This window comes from Ictalurus punctatus, unplaced genomic scaffold (assembly GCF_001660625.3).
Source record: "Ictalurus punctatus breed USDA103 unplaced genomic scaffold, Coco_2.0 Super-Scaffold_100046, whole genome shotgun sequence".
Lineage (NCBI taxonomy): Eukaryota > Metazoa > Chordata > Actinopteri > Siluriformes > Ictaluridae > Ictalurus > Ictalurus punctatus.
Genome location: NW_026521087.1, coordinates 3,331,891 through 3,355,632, shown reverse-complemented (window position 1 = coordinate 3,355,632; position 23,742 = coordinate 3,331,891). Strand labels below are relative to the sequence as shown.

At 40.7% G+C, this 23,742-nt stretch overlaps 1 protein-coding gene and 1 non-coding gene across 2 annotated transcripts in view; both read left to right on the top strand.

Moving 5' to 3' along the window:
* LOC108262635 (TBC1 domain family member 10A) overlaps positions 1–23,742 on the top strand; it is a 182,809-nt gene that overhangs the window by 59,747 nt on the left and 99,320 nt on the right. The window lies entirely within an intron of this gene.
* trnal-uag (transfer RNA leucine (anticodon UAG)) lies at positions 82–162 on the top strand. Its single transcript has one exon. It is a non-coding gene; the product is annotated as a tRNA-Leu (tRNA).

Below are 23,742 nucleotides of genomic sequence, written 5' to 3'. Positions count from 1 at the left end.
CCATGCCAGATTTCTTGTTGTCTGGCGGAATGACCCGGTCACCTTCTTACCATGAATGGGTTTACCACCATGTCAGCCTGGGGTAGTGTGGCTGAGTGGTCCAAGGCGCTGAATTTAGGCTCCAGTCTCTTTGGGGCGTGGGTTCAAATCCCACCACTGTCAGGGTAGTTAGCTGAAAGTAGTTATGCTCAACTTTCCTTAACTTCTCCAGTTAATTCTCAGTGGTAGTCCTTATCACTACGGATGCAATATATTTTTCGCCACATGTTGATTCCATGGTGCTGTTCCGAAGCTTGGTGTTTTCTTTTTTTTTTCTTTTTCTTTTTTTGAAGATCTACATTTTGAATTGCCTCCGCTACCGCGTAAACCAGTTAATACTTTATTGGCTTTATTTTTTCGGCTTTCATCTCTTTTTGTTTATTTCTTTTTATTTGTTTTAAGTCTTTTGGTAACAAGTGAGCAGATCACAGTTATGTTAGATTAGGTTAGAATATATTAGAGTAGATGTGTATCTTTTCAATAGTTGTATAATTAAATTTTGGGTCATTGATCTTTTACTCTAATATGAAACCTGTCAAGTTATTTTAAAAGAATCAGTTACCATAATTTTACTTTACAAAACATTATGCATAACTAAGTAAATTCTTTTTATATATTTATGTTAATTGTTCATATCTATGGGTACTATTCAGGCCATCAGCATGAAGAAAAAAAAAATCCCTGGGAGAATCAACGTGTCCTTCAGGAGAGGCCCATCAGGTGATTTACTTCGGGGCTCATCTGAAGAGGCAAGAAGCATTAAAGACAATCCTTCATTGCAAGAGAAGTCAACACCTCAAAGAGAAGATGTGGTCAGGAACAATACAGCCTCCCACTCCGTTCAATCCACCTGCTAGTGGTGTTCCTGAAGACGTACCTCTGACACAGGCAGCAGTTGAGAAGACACCAAAAAAACAAATTAGATCCTGTTTAGCTTGTGGTCAGCCAAATTCTCGTTACATGGGTGATGGCTCCTCTGTACATTTCTTTTAGCAGGCTGGTGACGTTAAATACTTCTACTGCTCCAGGAAAGTCTTTGAGGCATACTCTGCAGAGGGCCTTCTGGTCATCTGTGCAGGTTCTGACACCAGCCACTAAAACAAGGACCCAATAACCCTCATATCCACACTGGTTTCCCTGGAGCGGCAGGCAAATACATTTACTGTCCGTCTAAAGTGCTCTCCCTGTGTCAAGTACAGGGAATGAATGCAGAGACGACATGGGCAGAGTTTCAGCAGTCCTCATTCTATGAGGCTGAGAGGCAGAGGTGGATTGTTGAAAAGAGAAAATAACTTTGTTGTGAAACACAGAATTTATGGTCTGTGCATGGCATGTCTGATTGCAAGCCAAGCACAAGGTTGGATTTTGGTAAATAGTTACAAATCCTGTGTAATACTGTTGACCATGAATCTCATTTTGCGCTCTCTCGCGCTCTCTCTCTCTCTCTCTCTCTCTCTCTCTCTCTCTCTCTCTCTCTCTCTCTCTCTCTCTCTCTACCATTGTGGAATTGTGTATAGACAACATTGTATTTAAAAAAAACAAAACAAAATTGTCCTCTGTATTTGTAAATATGTTTTATCTAGCTTGTATTTGTAAATGTTTTAAAATATTAGTCCTTATTTGGAATACATTTTCAATAACTTACTCTAACACACTCTGTCAAAATTAAAATAACTATCTAAATAATATATGCAAACTGTTAATTTCACATTCTTCTTTAACAGTTAATTTTACACACTGAAAGAGTATCGGAATAGTAAATGTTGACAATGCCGCTTTTAAAAAATTACATAGATACAATATGTAACAGATAATATAATATAAATATTTGAAAGGATGTTTTTATGTTAGGTTCGTCCGACCCTCCTCCTGGATTTTCCTCGCTTTCTATTGGCTAGTCAGCGCTCTACACCTACGTGTGACTGGCCCCCGTGTGACAGGTGAGAATTCTACCACTGAACCACCAATGTTAAAAATCCATGGACTTCGCAGAGTGTGATTTAAAGCTGAGTATTGTGCTGCTTCAGCAATTTGGTTTAAAATTCTAAAGGAGAATCTCTTCCATATTTCAGCAGCATGGAGTTTGTCCATTACCCTAGTTTTGGGCGGAATTGATAAGGCTTGTGAAGTGCTTTGGGTGAAGGCTCAAGCAACACAAACGTCTCCAAAACTCAGTTGTGCATTGGCCTGGAATCTAACCCGGACTTCACAGAGGGCGCTTTCCAGGTAAGTATTGTGCTGACTCAGCAATTTGGTTTCAAAATTGACAAGGAGCATCCTAAGGCTCTTGTATATTTGAGCAACGTGGACTGTGTCTGCTACCCTTTTTTTGGACAGAATTGATAAGGCTTGTAGAGTTCTTTGGGTGAAGGCTCAATATTCAAAACTCAGCCGTGAGTGGCCGGGAATCGAACCCCGGCCTCACGCATGGTCGGTCAGAATTTGACCACTGAACCACTAATGCTTATCTTAAAGGATTAAGGACAATGCAGAGTGTGCTTTTCATTAAGTATTGTTCTGATTAAACAGTTTGGTTTCAAAATAGAAAAGGAGCATCCTAAGTCTCTTGTATATTTCAGCAGCATGGAGTTGGTCTAGTTTGGGCAGAAATGATAAGGCTTGTAATGTTCTTTTGGTGAAGGCTTAACTTTCAAAACTCACTTCTGCATTGGCCGGGAATTGAACCCAGGGTCTCCCACGTGGCAGGCGAGAATTCTACCACTGAATAACCAATGCTTAGTTTAAATAACTAAAGACTTCGCAGAGTGTGCTGTTCAGGTAAGTATTGTGCTGCTTCAGCAATTTGGTTTCAGATTTGAAAAGGAGAATCCCAAGTCTCTTCCTTATTTCAGCAGCAGTCACACACTATATTTCCAGATACTGTATAATATTATAATATCTCCTCTCTGCTCAACACGCATGTAATACAGTCTACATACCGTAGAGCAGTGATTTTCAACCACTGTGCCGTGGCACACTAGTGTGTCGTGAGAGATCGTCAGGCGTGCCGTGAGAAATTGTCCAATTTCACTTAGTCTTAAAATTCTTTTTTATTAAAATTTATTCATTATTATCTGCAAATAATAAGCCATTGTTGAGTGTCTGTGCTGTAATATAGTGACTGGCAGAGTAATGTAATATTCGTCCCTGTGGCAGCAGGTAATTGCCTCCTACCTTCTTAGAGACAAGAGAATTAGTGACGCATGCAACAGGTCGTGGTGGCAGTGATGGAGAAGTTTTTAAAAAGGAAAAATGCAAACTCCGAACTGGGCCCTAGACAAGATTGTGACCCAGGTGAAGGGCCTAGTATGAGTGGTGGTAAAAAGAAAGCAAAGACGGTGAGCTCGAGGCAATACAGCGAAAGTTATCTTTTGTTAGGATTTACTTTCACCAGCGATGAGATGACCCCGACTCCATTATGCTTGGTGTGTGGCGAGAAGCAGTCCAATAGCGCTATGGTGCCAAGCAAGCTTAAACGCTATCTCCAAGCGAAACACCCGTCGCTTCAAAACAAGCCGATGGACTATCTTGTTTGCCTGCGTGAAAACACCGAAACAGGCAACATTAATGAGAAAAACCACAAAGGTAAATTACAAAGCCCTCAAAGCTAGTTGCTGAACTTGTAGCTAAATGAAAAAAGTCCCACACTGTGGCAGAGACGTTAATACTACCTGCCCGCAAACACACTGTCAACGAGATGCTCGGCCCTGACGCGGTTAAAGACATATCTAAACTCCCACTCTCAGATAACACAATCGCCAGACATACTGATGACATGTCTACAGACATCGAAAGCCATGTTTTGGAAAAGATACGTATCAGTAGGAAATTTGCATTGTAACTTGATGAGTCTACGGATATTCTCAACTCTTGGCCAATGTGCGTTTTGTGGATGGAGATGCCATTAGAGAAAACTTCCTATTTTGCAAGGCACTGCCAGAAAAAACAACAGGAGAGGAAATTTTTTGGGTCAAATCGGAATATCTTGACCAGGGAGGACTTAAGTGGGAAAATTGCACAAATGTTTGCACTGATGGAGCTGCAGCCATGGTCGGGCACACCTAAGGCTTCGTTAGCAGAGTGAAGGAAAGAAACCCAGATCTTATTGTTACACACTGTTTTCTGCACCGTGAGGCCTTCGTTGCAAAGACTTTACCAGCAGAACTAGTTCCTGTGTTGGATGATGTTGTGCGCATAGGGAACTTTGTAAAGACACGACCTTTGAAAAGGTATATTTGCATCTTTGCGTGAGGAAATGTGAGCGGAGCATAAAGCCTTATTGCTCCATACGGAGGTCCGATGGTTGTAGCGTGACAAGTTGCTGGCCCGTGTGTATGAGCTGCGGGAGGAACTTAAAGTGTTTCTGACAAATGAGAGGTCTGATTACTCAAATCTGTTTGCAAGTGATGAGTGGTGTGCAAAGTTGGCATACCTGGCAGATATATTTCATGATCTGAATGAACCGAACACACGGATGCAAGGCCGAAATGAGAACCTGCTTACAAGCATGGATAAAATAAATGGATTCCATTTAAAGGTGCACCTCTGGCAACAACATGTGCAAAGTGCCAACCTTGAGATGTTCCCACTCACAGAGGAACGGCAAGATCACCCTGCTGCACTGTGCAAGGTAATAGGTAAACATCTGTAAACTCTTGAGAAGTTGTCATTTTATTTCTCTTCAGCCTCCACTGAATGCCTTGACTGCTGTTGGAAAGGACATGACTTTGCAGGAGCAGGAGGAACTAACTGAACTGAAACAAGATCGTGGTTTAAAGCTAAGATTTGCTGAACTTCCTTTGGACAGTTTTTGGTTGACTGCTCCCAAGGAGTTCCCCATTCCGGCCAACAAAGTTTTGACATTGACATTTGACATAGCTCAAAAAAGATTGAAAAACACTGCGTTACACTACACAATTTAAGAAGCTACACTTACTTCTGCTTCCATTGTAACACTTTTCAGTTTTGGAGCAACAACAGCAACAACAACAACAACAAAAAAGTGTTGGAACAAAATAAATCTTATTTTCCATTCCAGGTTGCAGGTATTCGCGGGTGGAATGCAACACCGTTCCACACACAAATAACTATTTTGATTGTTTAAGGGACTAAAATCAGAAAGCGCCACCAGCATATCTGACAAAGATGACTCATGAACCAATTCTTTAATCACTAGCTGAAAACGACGTATTGAATTTACACAAACGTCAAATAACAAATACAACATTCTACTTTCTCATGAATATGGTATAGTGCACTGCTTAATCAGCAGTTTTTCTTAGAAAGACAAGATATTTAAATTGAATGAATTTAATGAAACCACACATCAAGCTGTCTTTTCGAACAGAACATTAAATTTAGCATTAGCTCCCAGTTCCAGAACAACACCACCGATGGACTCTGCATAGTCAGATGGGAGAACTATGCAATAATAAATTTTATTTGTCGCCGCCTTTCATAACACTCAAGGATACCTTACAAGAAAGACAACATACAGATATAGCCGCAAGCGGTGATTATCGGGATGCAAGCACAAACTCCTTGTGTACAGTTATACGATTGACCATGTCTCTTTTCAAATATAATACAAGTCTTTAAGTGTCTCTACATGGAAGTGTTATTCTATGTACTATATTACAATATACAAATAATACTGTCTTCATTTTAATTGGACAGCAATACATTCAGTCATGTCTAGCAACTTAACAAATGTTTTCAGTATTTAGGATATATAAAAATGAAGGTATTTTGAAGATCACAGATTTCTTACCTCAAACCTCTTCTCCAGGATAAAGCAGTCTTGGTGAAGAGTTAGAACCCGTCCCACATTTCCAGCAGTTTGGGAGCTGAATCATTAAACTTAAAGGGGCAGAGCAGAAACAAAGTCAAGAACAGGCAGAAGGTCGTACACAGGAGAAATCAACACACGTAACCAAATATCTGCTGTACAAAGCAACGGCACCGATCTGCCCCGGGGATGGAGACTGACGAGGCTTAAGTACACGTCCGGAAATGTACAGCCAACTCATCCCAAAGGCGGGAGCAGGTGTGTACAAGATGTGATCGTCCAATGGCCAGCAGGAACATGACGAGTCGCAGTGGACTGGGCTTAAAAGAGGAGGAGACAAGACACCCATCCCTCCCCCCATATAGACACACGAATGGAACATAGTACAAACAGAAATACAACTGAGGACGTAACAATGGTCAAGTATCAAATAAAATGTAAACTTGCATTGATGAAGGTAATGTTGTTAGTAATTGCTTATAAATTACCATGGTAACACAGAGCTCCAAGGTATAGAAATATGGAGTTTGTCATCAATCAAACAGTAACCAGTTTTAATACCTAAAAAAGTTTACATAGCAAAATTTAGCAAAGCGCTTTACAGTAAATTAAAATGTAAAATTAAACTAATAAAATGTTGTGCAGCACATGCTTATGTTAATGTTTGTTACATTATATGACCAATAAATACTCCCAAAGTCACCAGAATTGAATACTTTGGTGCTGTTAAACATTTAGAAATTGAGGTTGTGGTGACTCAGTAGTTCACTCAGTATATCTGGGTAAGACACAGTGAACGACTCACTGCTGGCATTCATGAAGAAGTCATAAACTCCACTGGAATAATAAATAGGATCTAACAAAACCATGAGTGGAAATTATTGGTGTAAGTTTGTTAGGATAGACTTCCTCCAACCTGGAACTATATCCTCCAGTCCACGCGGTGGCGGTAACGCGCTAACAGCTGCGTCTCCGACCAGTAGAAATCACAGAAGAAGAAAAAGCTGCAGCGGGTATCTCCTGGGTATCTCTCTTATTACACCGAACTAATCATCTCCAGATTAAATTATTTCTGACAGTTTTACAGTTAGATTTGATCCAGTTTAAAAGTAAAAGTTGGTTATTTTGTCTGTGTTTGAGGAATTAAAACTCCGTTCTGTTTTTAAACCCGAGGTAAGTTAAACGGAAGCTGTGTGGCCGAATCCCAAATTGATGTCATTTCCGGTTTAAGTGCACTACATTAGGGATGAAATAATGACAGTCTACACCCTATGTAGTGCACTATTTAACTCATGAGGAGAGATTTGTTATTCTGTTTTAGCGGCACTATTTAAGTGTAACCTTACTTTATCCTAAAATCCATTGTTTGCTCCCTGCTTATAGCAAATAAAATAAACAACAGTGAGTGTAAAAGTGGCTAAGTCATTTAGCAGCTAAAATAACTTTAAATTTAATATTTTTAATGTATAAACTGCTAAACTGAGGTGAAGTTGGGTTTATATTGGACATTCACTGCAAATTCGAGCTTCTATTTCTCAAGAAATAAACACAAAAAGGACAAAATGTGTGTGTGTAGCTGGCGAGGTCACTTTGTAAAGAAATACTACGCGCATGCGCACGTAAGCATTCACGTCAACATGTCCGCCATATTGATGAGGGAAAGACCGCGCTGTAAACAAATACAAGTAAACGGAGGAGCTGTGGTTTTTCTGGATAATAATTTACATGATTTACCGGAGATGATAACGGCATCGTTTTCCAAAACTTGCCCTTTGAAACCCGTTTTCCAAAGTTTTCAGGCCCCGAAACGCCGTCGTCATGGAAACGAACAGCCAATCCGCATCAGAAGTTTTCGGTTTTTATTTGAAAACGTTGTGGTGTAAACGGCCCCTTAACAACTACAGCAAAATGCTGCTTTTATTGCTGAAGACTTTCTGTAAACAAATAGAAATGAAATAGAATTTTTATGATTCACACTATATTACACTCCATTCTTCTTCTCAAACACAACCCCATTTTTGAAAATAATCAAGATTTCTTTTGTTAAAAAATTAATTTCATGATGCAGCTTATTATTAGAGCTGCAACTAACGATTATTTTCACAATCGATTAATTGGTCGATTATTTTTTCGATTAATCTGATGGGGGCGGGGCAAACTTTCAGTGCCTTTTTTTTGTTTATTTAGAATAAAATCCACAAACTGAGTGTTACAAATATAAATTCAGACTAAAACTTTACACAGATGTTTGTCCAAAACAGAAAAGAACCCAAAACACACACACACACACACACACACATATATATTATTAATTTAGGACTGTAGTTTAATTCGGTGCTTTTTGTGAATCCATAAAAAAAATAATGCATAAGTACTTATATATAATATAAATGTAAACTAACTAAATAAGATAAATATATATAAACATTTATAAATAGAGTTATATAGATAGCATTATTTTTTATGGACCAGCAACGCGGCCTCGTTACTAACACTTTATTTTCAGTGCTTTTTGAACTGTCTCTCAGCCCTAAATAGTTCCGCGGTATTTGTGTGGAAGTCAAGTCAAGTAGTTTATCCGCCTCGCTGTCTGGGTGACGCAGAGGGCAACTGTTTACCAAGTGACTTTATTTTCAGTGCTTTTTGAACTGTCTCTCAGCCCTAAATAGTTCCGCGGTATTTGTGTGGAATTGGGATGAACGTCTAGTTAAAGGGTTGATGTCTCGCTGGCGCAGTGATTTGTTCTTTAGGAGTGTTTTTCTCTTGAACAGCGCTCCGTGTGGAGACTTGAGGTAGTTCTGTAGTCACAGGTGCACAAATCAGTCACACAGCTCCAGCTCCACCTGCGCCTCTCGCAGGGAAACGGTTTCTGTGCACTGGCTCCGTCCCAAATCACCTTGTATGGAATGTCTATCTCTAGTGCACTAGGTGCGGTAGAGACTCCATTCGTTCAGACCGTGTGTAGTGTACCTAGATACGCAGTCGTGCAGGATTTGGGCACAGGCCACGCTAATGAAACATCATCCATTTCAAGTCAAGTTGCTATTGTTAAACATTTCACTAAAACCTGTATGGAAACGTTGCTGTTCAGTTGTTCTATAAGCGCAATTTCAACCAAATACAGTGGAGTGTAAAAGTTTGTACCCCCTTTTGGTTTCTTTTGGACAGAAGGGTGTTAAATGTCCTAAACACTACAAAATTTGACTGTAAGTAGAAGTAAATTTTATTATCAGACTCAGATATCCATGTTAATATTTTTAATACTGATTAGTGTTAAATGACGTGAAAGAGTCAACACATGGAATGGTCATGGCAGGACCATGGCACCAAACCTCTCCAAATGGCACAAAGCTTATAAAAATGACACAAAGCCTTTAAACGTTGCAGACTTCTAGAAATAGCAAACTATTATTATTATTATTATTATTATTATTATTATTATTATTATTATTATTCTTTTAAAGGCACAAAACAGCCTCTCCAAATGGCACCAAACATCTCCGTTTGATTTTCTCAGCCTCTGAGTGGTCAATCATGTCGAGTTTGGGCTTGTTTGAAAGCTAGAAGCATCTACAATTGGTCCAAGTGGGTGTCAATCAAGTTAGACTGCCCAATTATAATTTAGGAGGCGGGTTGTCCAGCATAGCCAAAGCAGATTAGCTTTTTTTTTTTTAAGAATGTGTCTCAGTTCCGTTTATGGCTAATTACTAAATTCCAGAGGAGTGGGATATCAAAACACTTAATGCATTTTGAAGAGGACATTTGTGACTAAATATGGAACTTTGCGTTTGTTTTCTTCAATAAAGCTGATGGACTTTATACCGATGGAAATGTGCGTGATTTATAAAACCGCGAGTGAACTGGATTTTCGTCTATGTAGGAAATGTAAGATAGTAAACGTTTACACAAGACCAATCTTTGGTTTAAATGTTATAATTTTATTGTGGCAGTTGTATACGGTGTTTTACTGTCAAAAAAGCTTTAGTCCTGCTCTCCGATTTATCTCTGTCTCAATGTTTTCATGGAGAGGTGTGAATTGTTTGCCCAGCAGGGGGCTCAAACTCCACCCTTTCCCATCCCCCTGCTCACTAGCAGTTAAGCACACAGTCATGAAACTGCACACACAGAAAGCCACCAGTGTCCTGACTAATCTTATACCAGAACTGCGGTGATACAATAATTCATTTATCTATACTAATTGGAAACTCAAAGCGATAAATAAATAAATAAACAACAATAATAATAATGTAACTGCTGTTTTTCTAAGTTGAGCAGTGTAAGTGTGAGTTCTTTTGGCGTGAGGTATTTGTGTTGCACTGTGATGAATAATTTGCTGTATATTCCTCTTTAAACAGTGCCTATGTCCAGTGATGAATAATTAGTAAGATTTGATGGTAATATTAGTCTACACTTATTTTCAAACTTTTTGTAACATGTTTTCTGTCTATTCCAGATGTGTTGAGTCCTTCACATTAGAATAAGATGAATAGTTGATGTTGAATTAGGATTTGCATGGATTACATGTGTCTGGATCGGACAGTGTTGCATGTTACGTGGTGGTTTCTTTTGCTGTTGATGTGACCTGTTGTTGTGCTGATGTGGGTCTCACTGCAGTGACATGTTTGTTAGTTTAGTTCAGTTACAGTCTCTTTGCAGCAGTGTAGTTTGAGTGACTTGTTTCTTTACTGAACCGTAGACTGTTGAATAGAATAAAGTAATGTCTGAATATACAAATATATATTATATACGGTGTGCTATGGATATGTAATACAATGTATACGAAACACAAGTCTCAATATTTAAATAATACAGTGCAATGGTCACAAACACGAGGAATGGAGCGTATACTGCACAATCTGTGAGTGAATTGAAAGTCTTTATACTGTAGCTGTGACTGTGCTGTGAATTTAATGCAGGTGTGTGATCTGGGATTTACAGTGCATGGCAGAGATGTTTGTGGCCCGCAGTGCAGGATGGGAAATGTAGTTCGTGACATGAGTAGACTTAACACCAACTTAATAGGATCAAATACAGTTTAAATGAAATGGATACATTTATAATGGAACTTTTTTACGCCTTTCACAAATGGCGCTCAGTGAAGGAAACAAATTTGTATTAAATTGAAACCAAGCTCATAGATGATAAATTTTGTTAGACTAGTTAAATACACATATGCATTACTCCTGATTAGAGAGATTTACAGAAAGTGAACAGTTTAAATGTCATGTATGAAGGGTCTGAGTGATATTTTGAGTGTGGTACAGTTGTAAGTTAATAAGGGACAAAGGGGTGCATGCACGTCTACCCTTTAAACTAAACACTATTGTTGTAGACAGTAAAAACAAATTCAATAGGATGTTTTGAATAAAAATGAGTGGAATAAAAGAGACTAGAGAACTGTAAATACATGTCTAGATCTCAACCTCATTTACTCTATTTTAGTTCTGTATTATTGGGATTATCACTCGTTAGCACAGACGGGATATTAACATGTTAGATTAGTGTACATCACAAATAGTCCTAGACTAAAGGATTTAGTTTTTTCATTCACCAGAAGGATATTAAGAAAGGAATTCAGGAAGGGAGAAGAATGAATCTTTGTTGTATTTTGTTGTATTTTTGCAGACAACAGACTAGAACTCTTTGACAGATTAACTAAACATGAGAGTAGAAGACCCCTTTATGAGAGGGGGTATTCCAACGAATGATATTTGATTAGAGAAGTACATTACACGAAGATGAGAGAACTGAAGGGATGGGAGATTAAATCAAGTATTACAAGAAAAGCAGGGAATTAGCCATCACCTGTGGAAAGAGCCATTTTATTTCTCTCTTTATTTATTTAACCTTTATTTAACCCGAATAGCCTCTCTGAGATTACTTCAATAATTTTTAAATGATTTAATAGTAGTTAGTAGTAGTTAGTTCCGTCCGCGCAGCGGGGCGCATCGGGCAACAAGCATTCGCCAGCGGGCTCGGTCGGAAGCGTCGATTTCCACATCTTCCCACTTGACATCGAGCGCTCGTAGATCTTCCATGAATGTTCGTCGCCAAGTATTCCGCGGCCGCCCTACTCTTCTCTTCCCCCGTGGCGGCGTCCAGCGCAGCGCGATCTTTGCGTGGCGGTGGTCAGACATCCGTAGAATGTGTCCTGCAAAGCGCATTCTTCGCTCTACGACCATTTCTGCCAGGCTGCGGGAGTTTGTTCTTCTTAGAATTTCTTCATTTGAAATACGATCACGGTATGATACACCGAGTATTCTTCTCAGGCATCGTTGTTGAAACACATTCAGCTTGTGGATGACTGCCCTCGAGCTCTTCCAAGTTTCAGATGCATAGATGGCGGTTGGGATGATGATGCTATTAAACAGGCGAAGTTTGCTGTTGGTGTGGATAGTTCGCCTAGCCCAAATCGGTTGTAGCTGTTGGAAGACTGCAAATGCTCTGCCGATTCTGCGATTGACATCCACGTTAGTCCCACCATCCGCAGCCACAATGCTGCCAAGGTAGGTGAACTGTTTGACTTCTTCGATCAGCTGGTTGCTCACCGTGATCCGCACCGGTGTCATCCGGCCGACGGCCATGACGTTGGTCTTGTCAGTGCTGATCCATAACCCAACTTTGGCTGCTTCGTGCTCCAGGCTAGTGGTCATCTCCTGTAAGACTTTCCCATTCTGCGCCAATAGCACAATATCGTCGGCGAATTCCAGGTCGGTCAGGCGTCCCTGGCCTGTCCACGGAATTCCAGACGCTGGCTGTGTTAGTGCTCGTCGCATGACGAAGTCCATCATCATGAGGAAAAAGAATGGTGAAAGAATGCAGCCCTGTCTGACTCCAGTCTCGATGGTGAAAAAGGCAGTATGACCTGTGTCCGTCCGGATGCAACAGCTAGAATCCTGATATAAGTTCTGGAAAATGGCGATAAACCGCTGTGGAATGCCATATAGCCGTGCGATGTTCCAAAGCGATTTCCGGTGGACGCTGTCAAACGCCTTCTTAAAGTCTATAAAGTTGACCAAGAGCGGTTTCTGATATTCGGAGCTTTGTTCAATGATGTTTCGAAGAGCAAAGATTTGTTCAGTGCACGACCGACCGCTTCTAAACCCGGCCTGTTCGTCCCGTAGAGCCTGATCAACTGCTCGCAGTATCCGTTTGAGGAGGACGAGACAAAATACCTTGCCTGGAACAGACAGAAGGGTGATGCCTCTCCAATTGTTACAGTCTGCGAGATTACCTTTCTTAGGTAATTTGACGATGACACCCTGTCTCCAGTCATTTGGGACACGTTCCATGTGCCAGCAGTCATTGAGCAGCGTAGTGAGCACCCGTACAACTTCATCACCACCCGCTTTCAGCATTTCTGCTGAGATTTGGTCAAGACCAGGTGCTTTGTTGTTTTTCAGATGACGAATCGCTGCAGCGACCTCAGCATCCATGATGTCGCTCATGTCCACTTCCAGCTCACAGGAAGGAGGAAAGACTGTAAAGTCGTGCGTGGCTACGGGAGCCGGCTGGTTTAGGGTGTCTTTGAAATGTTCCACCCAATGCGCGTCCTGGTCTTCTTTGCTAACTAGCATCCTGCCGGTTGTATCCCTTATCGGCCCAGTGGAACCGCTTCGGGCCCGAGTGAGATCTCTGACCACACGAAAAAGAGTCCTGCTGTCACCCTGGTCCGCATCCAGTTGTGCTTCAGTGCCCTTCCGGTCCAGCCAGTCCTTCTTGTCTGCTCGGCAACTCCTCTTGACCCTGCGGTCGAGTTCTCGGTACGCCTGCGTTGCTTCATTTCGCTCCTCTTCGGTCTTTGCTTGATCGCGCTGATGTTTCTTGACCCGTCTTTCATCGAGCAACGACCATGTCCGGTCCTAAATCCACCGTTCTCGCTGCGTTCCACGCCGTCGACCAATCGTTCTCTCTGCCGTCTCTATGGCAGCATCCTTGATCTGTGCCCATTGTTCTTCGATGCTGGCCGAGTTGTCAAGAATCTGGAATCGATTAGCGAGTTCAATGTGGAAGTGCTCGGCGTTCACGCGGTCCTTCAATTTCTCGGAGGCAAATGACCGAACGGTGTTGCGTCCAGCCACTCTTTTCTATTTTAGTCGGATTGAAGTCACAAGCAAGTGGTGATCAGATCCGACGTCGGCGCCGCGAAAAACCCGTACGTCACGTAAAGCCGAGCGCCACCGTCGATGGATGCATACATAAAATACATCCCGTAAAATCTATCTTGCTACGGAAACAACAAGCAAAAACCAGCGGTCTAAACAAATGATTTAATAAACCAACATTATTTAATCTATGCAGCAATATTTCATGATCCACTGTGTCACGCCTTTGATAAAACAATAAACAGGGAAGTGCAGTAATCACCTTTATCTAGAGATTACACAATATTGTAAAATAGTAAACTAATATATTTATCTTTCATATCAATTCTGTATTTTATTCTTCATATAGACGTTACAAAACAATTGTACAAATCTAATCAGCCCCTTTGATCTATGCCAAATATCTTAGTTCTGAAAATCTTTTCAGCTTGCTTTAGGTAGAGTTTCAATTTTCAGTCTCAGTCGGACCTGGACAGAGTGCACCTTCTCCTGAACTCTTGTCCCCGACAGCAGAGCCACTTATTGGCAACTAAATCAAAGACTAAAAGAAATATTTACAAAAGATTTATGAAGTTGCTTGGATATCAGTGAGCACTGATTTTGTTTCCAATTTTCAGTAAAATTGAGTACATTAATAAAAATAACCAAATACGCCAAGCATTTTCTGCAGAGGTGCTTACTGGAAATTTACCCCACGTACTGCCTACAAAAACTGGGCATGCAGCATGCAAAGTTCTGGTGTCCGCTTCTCCACTCTTTAGTAGGTTGAACCAAATCCCTGCCGAACCCTGTATTATAAGTGAAGTGAGTGCCATGTGCCTCATGATCATATTCAAATGTAGACATGATTACTAGGTTCACTAACACTTTTTGGTGGAAGTGCAACACCAACATCAGGAAACACAGCTTCAAAATCAAGTTCATCACTCATCTGAGACAGAACAGTCCATTTTTTAATGATATTGAGATAATGAGGAACCGTATGGGTGTAACGTAGAATACACTGAATGTCAGGCCTTACACGGTGGTGTAGTGACATTGGAGGCAGAGCAGAGAGACAGAGTGGTGAGGCCATGAGCTGTAATGGTATCTTCTGCAGAGCAGAGGTGTAGGGGGATATCCTCAGTGGAACCACGCAGTGGAGTAATGACCTCAGCTGAGTAAAGAAGCAGAGCAACCAAAGTGGAGCAGGGAGGGTGGGAGATGATTTTACCTAGGTTGTGAGCCCCCTCCTCAAAGAATTTCCTGAGGGGGCACCTGGCATTGAGCCATTTGAGTGGCTCTGACCCAACTTCCCTTCCCCAGTAGTTCCCACATCAGGCAATTTTTCTCCCCTCTACAAAGGTATGACAAAGAGTGGCCTCAAAGTCTGGGTTTAAGCATCCGGCCTGGCAAGTGCAGGCAATCCCAGTTAATCAGCCTGGAGTATTCTGGGTAACTGAGTTCCCCCACACGGCAACTCTTGCGGTGCACTGCTGCTGTCTTCTGCTGACTGTGCGAGGTCTAGCACAGCCTCTTACACCTCACTTGTGCCTTAATACGTCTTAAAATGCTACAAGCAACATATGGAGAAATGAAGCATTTGTTTTAATCCTATGTGCCATGATATGGCAATGACAATTCCATGGATGCAGCATTTTCTTTTAGTGAAACACAACACAAGTTTTAATGCATTAAAAAGCCCTTTTTGCTGGAAAGAAACAGAATGGTAATGGGTAGCTGATTGGCCTACAGTGAGTGACACATCATGTGTAAGTGAGTTCTTAAAAGAGCCGGACACTGCCAGTACCAGCAGTGTGATCCTGACTCCAGGACAGGAGTCAAAATGGGAAAGGCACAGCTGCACAATAGCATTCCAAATAGTGAGACCCCTTGCTCACAGAAACAGCACACAGGCCAGTATACTATTTCCCAAAGCACCAGCTCAGCCTAAAACGTCTCTTTACGTAAGTGCCTGATGAATGTGAAGGTGTCAGGGTTGGACTAAAGTCGGAACAAACTGAACCAGTGGACAGAGAGTATCACAGCGCGTACTCTCATTTAAAAAAAACAGACATGGAAAAGCATTAAGTATTAAGTGCATTGGTAGTTGGGCTATAATGCAGAAGAGTGACACGGCACTACACACAGCCAGCTGCTATTCCTGGGACAACACCACCGATGGACTCTGCATGGTCAGATGGGAGAACTATGCAATAATACATTTTATTTGTCGCCGCCTTTCATAACACTCAAGGATACCTTATAAGAAAGACAACATACAAATATCACAAAAATCACCGCAAGCGGTGATTATCGGGAACCAAGCACAAACTGCTTGTGTACAGTTATACGATTGACCATGTCTCTTTTCAAATATAATACGTCTTTAAGTGTCTCTACATGGAAGTGTTATTCTATGTACTATATTACAATATACAAATAATATTGTCTTCATTTTAGTTGGACAGCAATGCATTCAGTCATGTCTAGCAACTTAACAAATGTTTTCAGTATTTAGGATATATAAAAATGAAGGTATTTTGAAGATCACAGATTTCTTTTGCAAACGGATTAGGCTTAGATGGTTTTAGACTTTATTGCACTAGACGGGAGAGTAGTGCGTAGTGTAAGTGCATAGTGTAAGTGTACAGTACTTCATTAAGGACACTACTTTAATGTTTACTCTCCGAAGTGTGTTTTCAGTACAGAAGTAATGTAATGAGTAAACGCACCGTGCAGACCAACTAATCGAAAATGAGATTCGTTTCCAACGATTTTCAGAATCGATTATTATCGATTAGTTGTTGCAGCTCTAAATATAATATAACATTTGCAATCACAGTGATGGAGAAAATATGGAATGCCAAGTGCAATCTTCTTTATTGATCTATTTATTTATATCCCTATTCCATTCATTTCTACGGTTTAGTCATCTGGTGGGCGTGGTTGAGTGCGCAGGTGCGTCATTCAAACCGAGCGAGACAGCTCCTTTCAGGTAAATTGAGGTACTTCTGTTGGTTGTATGAATAAAACACATCACAATTCTGATTAGCATAGATTTACTACAGGTGCATTATTATTATTATTATTATTAGTAGTAGTAGTAGTAGTAGTAGTAATTATTATTCCTCTAGTTCGCTCTTTCAGTGTAGCGTTTGTACTTCTTACATGTTAAACAATCTCCATTATTGCGTTTTAAACATGGATATGACAGGATGGATTCCTCAGCTTGCCTTAAATTGACTCTTTATGACAATGGGAAACAATTCTCTTACAGTTCCTGTGAATAAAATCTAAAGAGTCTCAAACTCCTATTTATGAGGCTCATCAGGGCTCATACAAGCTTTTAGTCATTTAAAGTAATATCACTTTACTCTTAACTGTTCTTTGTGAGTGGTTTTTAAGATTGTTTTCACTGTAAACTGTCCTTTGGTATCTGTCATTGGTCTCTTTTGTATTACTGGGTGTCTTGTTTACATCCAGAACTGTGTGTGTAAGTGTGCACTGTAGGATCGGTATAAACCAGCAACAAATTCCTTGTATACTCCAGCATACTTGGCCAGTAAAACTTATTCTGATAACTTGGGTTTGGACCTGCATGAAGTTGCCACCCTCACCCAATGCAAAATGTTCGGCAAAATTGTCTCAATCGTTTGTGCTCCGTTTGTGCCATAAAAATTTTCGTTTGTGCTGCTTCGATTTTGAAGATATTAAAAAGAATATTCATAGGTCATTCTGAGGTCTCTCAGACTCCCCACATGCTCCTAATTCACCACAAATATTCTCAATCGTTTGTGCTGCTTTTGTTTTTAAAATATTAGACATTGACTTATATGCACAAATCTCCTCTGTGTGAGCACACTTTGAGTCGAAGTGCTGAAGACTTTTTCAAGACAAATCATATCACCATTTGTTCAATAAACAATTCTCTTTACTTCATTCACTGGTCTCTCATGATTGAACTTTTCATTTATTTACAAGGAGAATCATGTTACACTTCACTCCCACCACTAGGTGTCAGGGACACTTCTGTTCTCGATGCTCTAGTGGAAATTAGTGTTAGTATAGGGAAAGTCGATATAGTTACTAAATCAAAATTCTGGCCAGTGTAAGTACAATGTTTTAACACTGTCAGTTACAATAATATTAGTTAACTTCAATCATAATGGTAAAACATTCAAGAGAGCTAAGATTGTCAATGTTTATTGAACAGAAATCTCACTGCTAATACTAATATGGCTAATGTAGCTATGAAATGCTAATTACCGCTGCACATGGTACCCATGTTAGTTTTTTTAATACATTGTGCATCTAAGGGTCCACATTACCATATTGGTCCTAATATAAGATATAATATCCTTATACATTATTACTAGATTATATTTTCCTTGTATTTTGGCAAATACAGTAATACATGAAAACATGTTTATACTGTACATGACATTTTTTGCATCAGGATTATTTCAGTGGGTAATTATGTTTTGCTTATGCCAGATGCCCAAGAAACCAGCAGTGGACAGGGATTCCATTTTCACAGTCCTCCCTTCATCAAAAGAGGCCATAGTCCAAAATGTCAACATAGCTACTCCTAATCAGAGCATCTGGACAGAGCTTAGTGAGCAGCTAGAAAACAAGATCACTGCAAAGGCTCTATATACTTTTGTTAAATTGAACAGACAACATCTGGACTGCTTTAGGGTTTATTTATGAAAGTGATCATGAAACAAGTGGCAGTAATGATGACACTCATTTTGAGCCAGGTCCCTGCACATTTGTCTTTAAAAGAGCCAAGGTCTATCCATCAGCCGCAGAGAAATTCATAGAAATCAGAGGCAACTGTGAGGAATGTCATGGCCACATTCACATAAAATGTGACGGAGAGCCTGAAATGAACAGCCCAGTGATGCTCAAGTGCTGAATTAAAAACACTGACTAGCTGCACACTGGCTGTTCGAAGCATGCGATGTCTGGTAACTTGCCTGTGCAGATAGTCAAAGAACTGTGTGAGGAAAGAATGGAACCCTGTTTATGACAACGTTTTTGGAGCACACTTGGTAGTGTGCGGAAGCATCGGCACGTCCCTAATAGCAAGTGCACACAGCTGAAACATTCTGTACTATTTTAACATGTTATTTATTCCACCGTGGCAGTTGTTCAGAGCACATTTGTAAGCATGCGAAAGTATCGGAACGTCCTTAAATAGCAAGAGAACACAGCTGAAACATTGTAATTTTTAAGTATGTAATTTATTCCACCATAGTAGCTATTAAGGGCACATTTATAAGCGTTTAAACGTCCCTAATAGGCAGTGCATGCCGTTTTTTTGCTGCAGGGTGGTTCCTACTAGGTCTGCTAATGGGACCGCCCTCCTGACTGGCTGCCTATAAAGTCACCCGCTCTAGTGGTGCTGAGCAGCGAGATGTCACAGAGAAGAGTGTGTCCAGTTTGTCGGCGTTTCTACACCAACGTGCAGGCTCATCTCGCTGTTGGCTCGAATTTAGCCTATTACCCAAAAACATTTAAAATTCAACTTAGAAGCCAATACTCACATCTACCTCTGAGACCAGTTGGAGATAGAAAAAATACACCAGCCGTGAGTGAGAAGAAGCAAGGGTCCAGCTTTATTGTTTCATTCCACCACACGAGATCCACACCGATGAGAATTCTCAGAAGTGATCCCCCATACCCTGAGCTTAAGCTCCAGTATTTATACTGTATTTACACACTAGATAACCCATAGGTTTCCAGAAAAAAGCCTATTTCACTTACCCATAGAATTGAAACCAGGGGTTTTACTTTACACATAAAATCAGAACCCAGGCATTTCCAACAACCCAGGAAACAAAAACCCAGTGTTTCTATTTACCTAGGTTTTCAAAAACCAAGATTCTCTTTTACCTAGGTTTTCAAAAACCAGGATTCCTATTTCCCTAGGTTAAAAAAATGACGTAAGCAAGACGACTAAACAACCGGGAGGGACCTTGGTCTTATCGTTATCTCGAGGGGGGGGGGCAGTTTGACCCAGCCACCCTTATAACTGGCTTTCTTCATGGTTCTCTAAAAATTAAGGCTTTCCTTGCGAGACGAGAATCTTCACCATCTGAATCATGAGTAAGTTATATTTTCCTTTTTTTCCTGTACTTCTCATTTATAATTTATTTTCATATTTGCACTATGTTTCTTAGTTTATATATATTTATACTACTTGAAAAGCGGTTTACTGTACTTCCAACTTCTTAATATCATTACAGTTCTACTGTCCTGCATATGCTACTATTCTGTTTTTTATAGAGTTTCTCTATCACTATAAGATATTATTAAAGTTATTCATGTGTGTTTATGTATGTTGTGTCTACTTGCCCGCCCTTGACTGCACGAGTGTGTGTGTGTGTGTGTTTTAGCACTCCTCAGCTCGTACACTTCTTTTTGACTTTTTTTTTTGACTATTACTGCTCTTAAATTGCTCGTAATTCCAATCTGTCAATGTCCGTGTTGTGGATAAAAAATGTCATAAAATAAACATAAGGGAGAAGAAGGAAAAACGGGCACCTTGACACGTAGAAGCGGGATTAGGCGGACATTGACAGATTGGAATTACGAGCAATTTAAGATCAGTAATAGTCAAAAAAGTCAAAAAGAAGTGTACGAGCTAAGGAGTGCTAAAAACACACACACACACACTCGTACAGTCAAGGGCGGGCAAGTAGACACAACATACATACACACACACTCTCTTCCTCATACACACACATGAATAACTTTAATAGAATCTTATAGTAATAGAGAAACTCTATTAAAAACAGAATAGTAGGATATGCAGGACAGTAGAACTGTAATGATATTAAGAAGTTGGAAGTACAGTAAACCGCTTTTCAAGTAGTATAAATATATATAAAATAAGAAATATAGTGCAAATATGAAAATAAATTATAAATGAGAAGTACGGGGAAAAAAGGAAAATATAACATACTCATGATTCAGATGGTGAAGATTCTCGTCTCGCAAGGAAAGCCTTAATTTTTAGAGAACCATGAAGAAAGCCAGTTATAAGGGTGGCTGCCCCCCCCCCCCCCCCCCCCCCCCCCCCTCGAGATAACGATAAGACCAAGGTCCCTCCCGGTTGTTTAGTCGTCTTGCTTACGTCATTTTTATTACCTAGGGAAATGGGAATGTTGGTTTTTGAAAACCTAGGTAAGGGAGAACCCTGGTTTTTGAAGACCTAGGTAAAAGAGAACCCTGGTTTTTGAAAACCTAGGTAAATAGAAACACTGGGTTTTTGTTTCCTGGGTTGTTGGAAATGCCTGAGTTCTGATTTTATGTGTAAAGTAAAACCCCTGGTTTCAATTCTATGGGTAAGTGAAATAGGCCTTTTCTGGAAACCTATGGGTTATCTAGTGTGTAAATACAGTATAAATACTGGAGCTTAAGCTCAGGGTAGGGGAATCACTTCTGAGAATTCTCATCGGTGTGGATCTCGTGTGGTGGAATGGAACAATAAAGCTGGACCCTTGCTTCTTCTCACTCACGGCTGGTGTATTTTTTCTATCTCCAACTGGTCTCAGAGGTAGATGTGAGTATTGGCTTCTAAGTTGAATTTTAAATGTTTTTGGGTAATAGGCTAAATTCGAGCCAACATCCGCCTAATCCCGCTTCTACGTGTCAAGGTGCCCGTTTTTCCTTCTTCTCCCTTATGTTTATTTTATGACATTTTTTATCCACAACATCGCCCAGATTCATCAGCAGGGTCCAGAGGAACGCTGGCTTCACCTGGCGGCAGCGAGCGAGCGGGTGATATGCGGGTGCTCTGGACTGCCCGGTGTCTGCATGCGGAAGGAAAGGTTTCCGCCGGCTAGACTGCCACCTGTTCCACCTTCACCAGCTCGCCGGGGACACGGTCAGGAAGCTACTGCTCAGCGCCAAAATAAAGCTGCAACAACTGCAAGCTTTCGGTGAGACGAACAAATCTAAAAGTTGCAAATGTTCTGAACTGATCGAAAAGTAGCAAAACTCTCCGCAGAATTTGAGCGGCTGCAAGCGCTAGTAGCCCGGAAAGAGTAGTGGCTCTGTGGGTGAGTACCTAAACTAGCTCTAGGCCTATTTTTATTGTGTGTGGGCGGCGGACTCCAGGTGGTCGCCCGGGGTGGACGTCCCAGGATGAAATTTGTTTTTCTTTCACTGATCCCCCCCCCTTTTTTTTCTCTTTTCCAGAGCCAATGTTAAGTGTACACGGCTTGGCTGACAAGTCTCAGAGATGTCCCCAAAGCCGCGGCCAACGGCAAGCAGGAGAGGAGACACGTCGAGCGCTTCCTTCACTTTATGTGGGCCAACACAGACAGTCCCCTGGCAGCTGCTGGCTCATTACCCCAAAACACTTAAAATTTAACATAGAAGCCAATACTCACATCAACCTCTGAACCCAGTTGGAGATAGAAAAAAAGACACCAGCCGTGAGTGAGAAGAAGCAAGGGTCCAGATTTATTGTTCCGTTCCACCACACGAGATCCACACCGATGAGAATTCTCAGAAGTGATCCCCATACCCTGAGCTTAAGCTCCAGTATTTATACTGTAATTACACAGTAAATAACCCATATGTTTCAAGAAGACTATGATATCAATACCAATAGGGTTAAAAAAGAGCTATTCAACTTACCATTAGCTCAAAAAACAGGGCTTTTCAACTTACAAATATAATCAAAACCAAGGGTTTTCAAATAACCATTAGCTTCAAAAGTGGAGAGATAAAACAATCTAGAGTGACCTTGGTCTTACTATTATCTCGCTGGGGGGGCAGCTTGACTCAGCTACCCTTATAAATGGCTCCTCATGGTTTTCTCTTAAAATTAAGGCCTTCCTTGCGAGACAAGAATCTTCACCATCTGAATTATGAGTAAGTTACATTTTCCTGTATTTCTAGTTTATAATTTATTTTCATATTTGCTCTATATCTCTATTTTATATATAGTTATACTGCTTGAAAAACGATTTACTGTACTTCCTACTTCATAAAATCATTATATTACCCTTCTACTGTCCTACATATCCTACTATTCTGTATTTTATAGTTTTCTATTATTATAAGATATTACCCTTATAATATCTTAATACTCCTTTTTATTATTCTTATAAAGTTATAATGTTATATGTGTGTGTGTGTGTGTGTGTGTGTGTGTGTGTGTGTATTATGTCTACATGCCCGCCCTTGACTGTACGAGAGTGTGTGTGTGTGTGTGTGTGTGTGTGTGTGTGTGTGTGTGTGTGTAAGTGTGTGTGTGTGTGTGTGTGTGTCTGTGTTAGCACTCCTCAGCTCTTATACTTCTGTTTGACTCTTCGACTATTAAACCATAGTGTAGTACTCTTAAAGATCTTTAAAGTGGAAATCCAATTTGTCAATATCTGCCTAATACCGCTTCTGTATGTCTAGGTGCCCATCGTCATTCCTTCTTCTCCCCTTTACTGGATCTGGATCTGGACACTCAATATCAGCTTGCGCATCTAACTGCTGATATCATGGTGCTACTTAACTATCTTCGCAGCACCCCCTCTGGAAATGGAAATGCGGGGTCCGTCCGCCCCCCCCGATACAAAATCTGCCCCGTGAACGTGTGTATTGACGCCTCTACACAGCCAAAACCCCCCTCCAGCTTTCAGTCTGAGGAAGATGTCACCTTCTCTGACCTGGTCCCCGACCATTCTTCCCACTTCTCACCTGCCAGTCCGCCCCACTCTCAGTGGTCCTCTCACTTCACCTTTGCTGACTTTCCCATGTCCCCAGGACGCACCCCATTTTCTTCCCCCACCACTCTCCTCAAGATTACGCACCCACCAG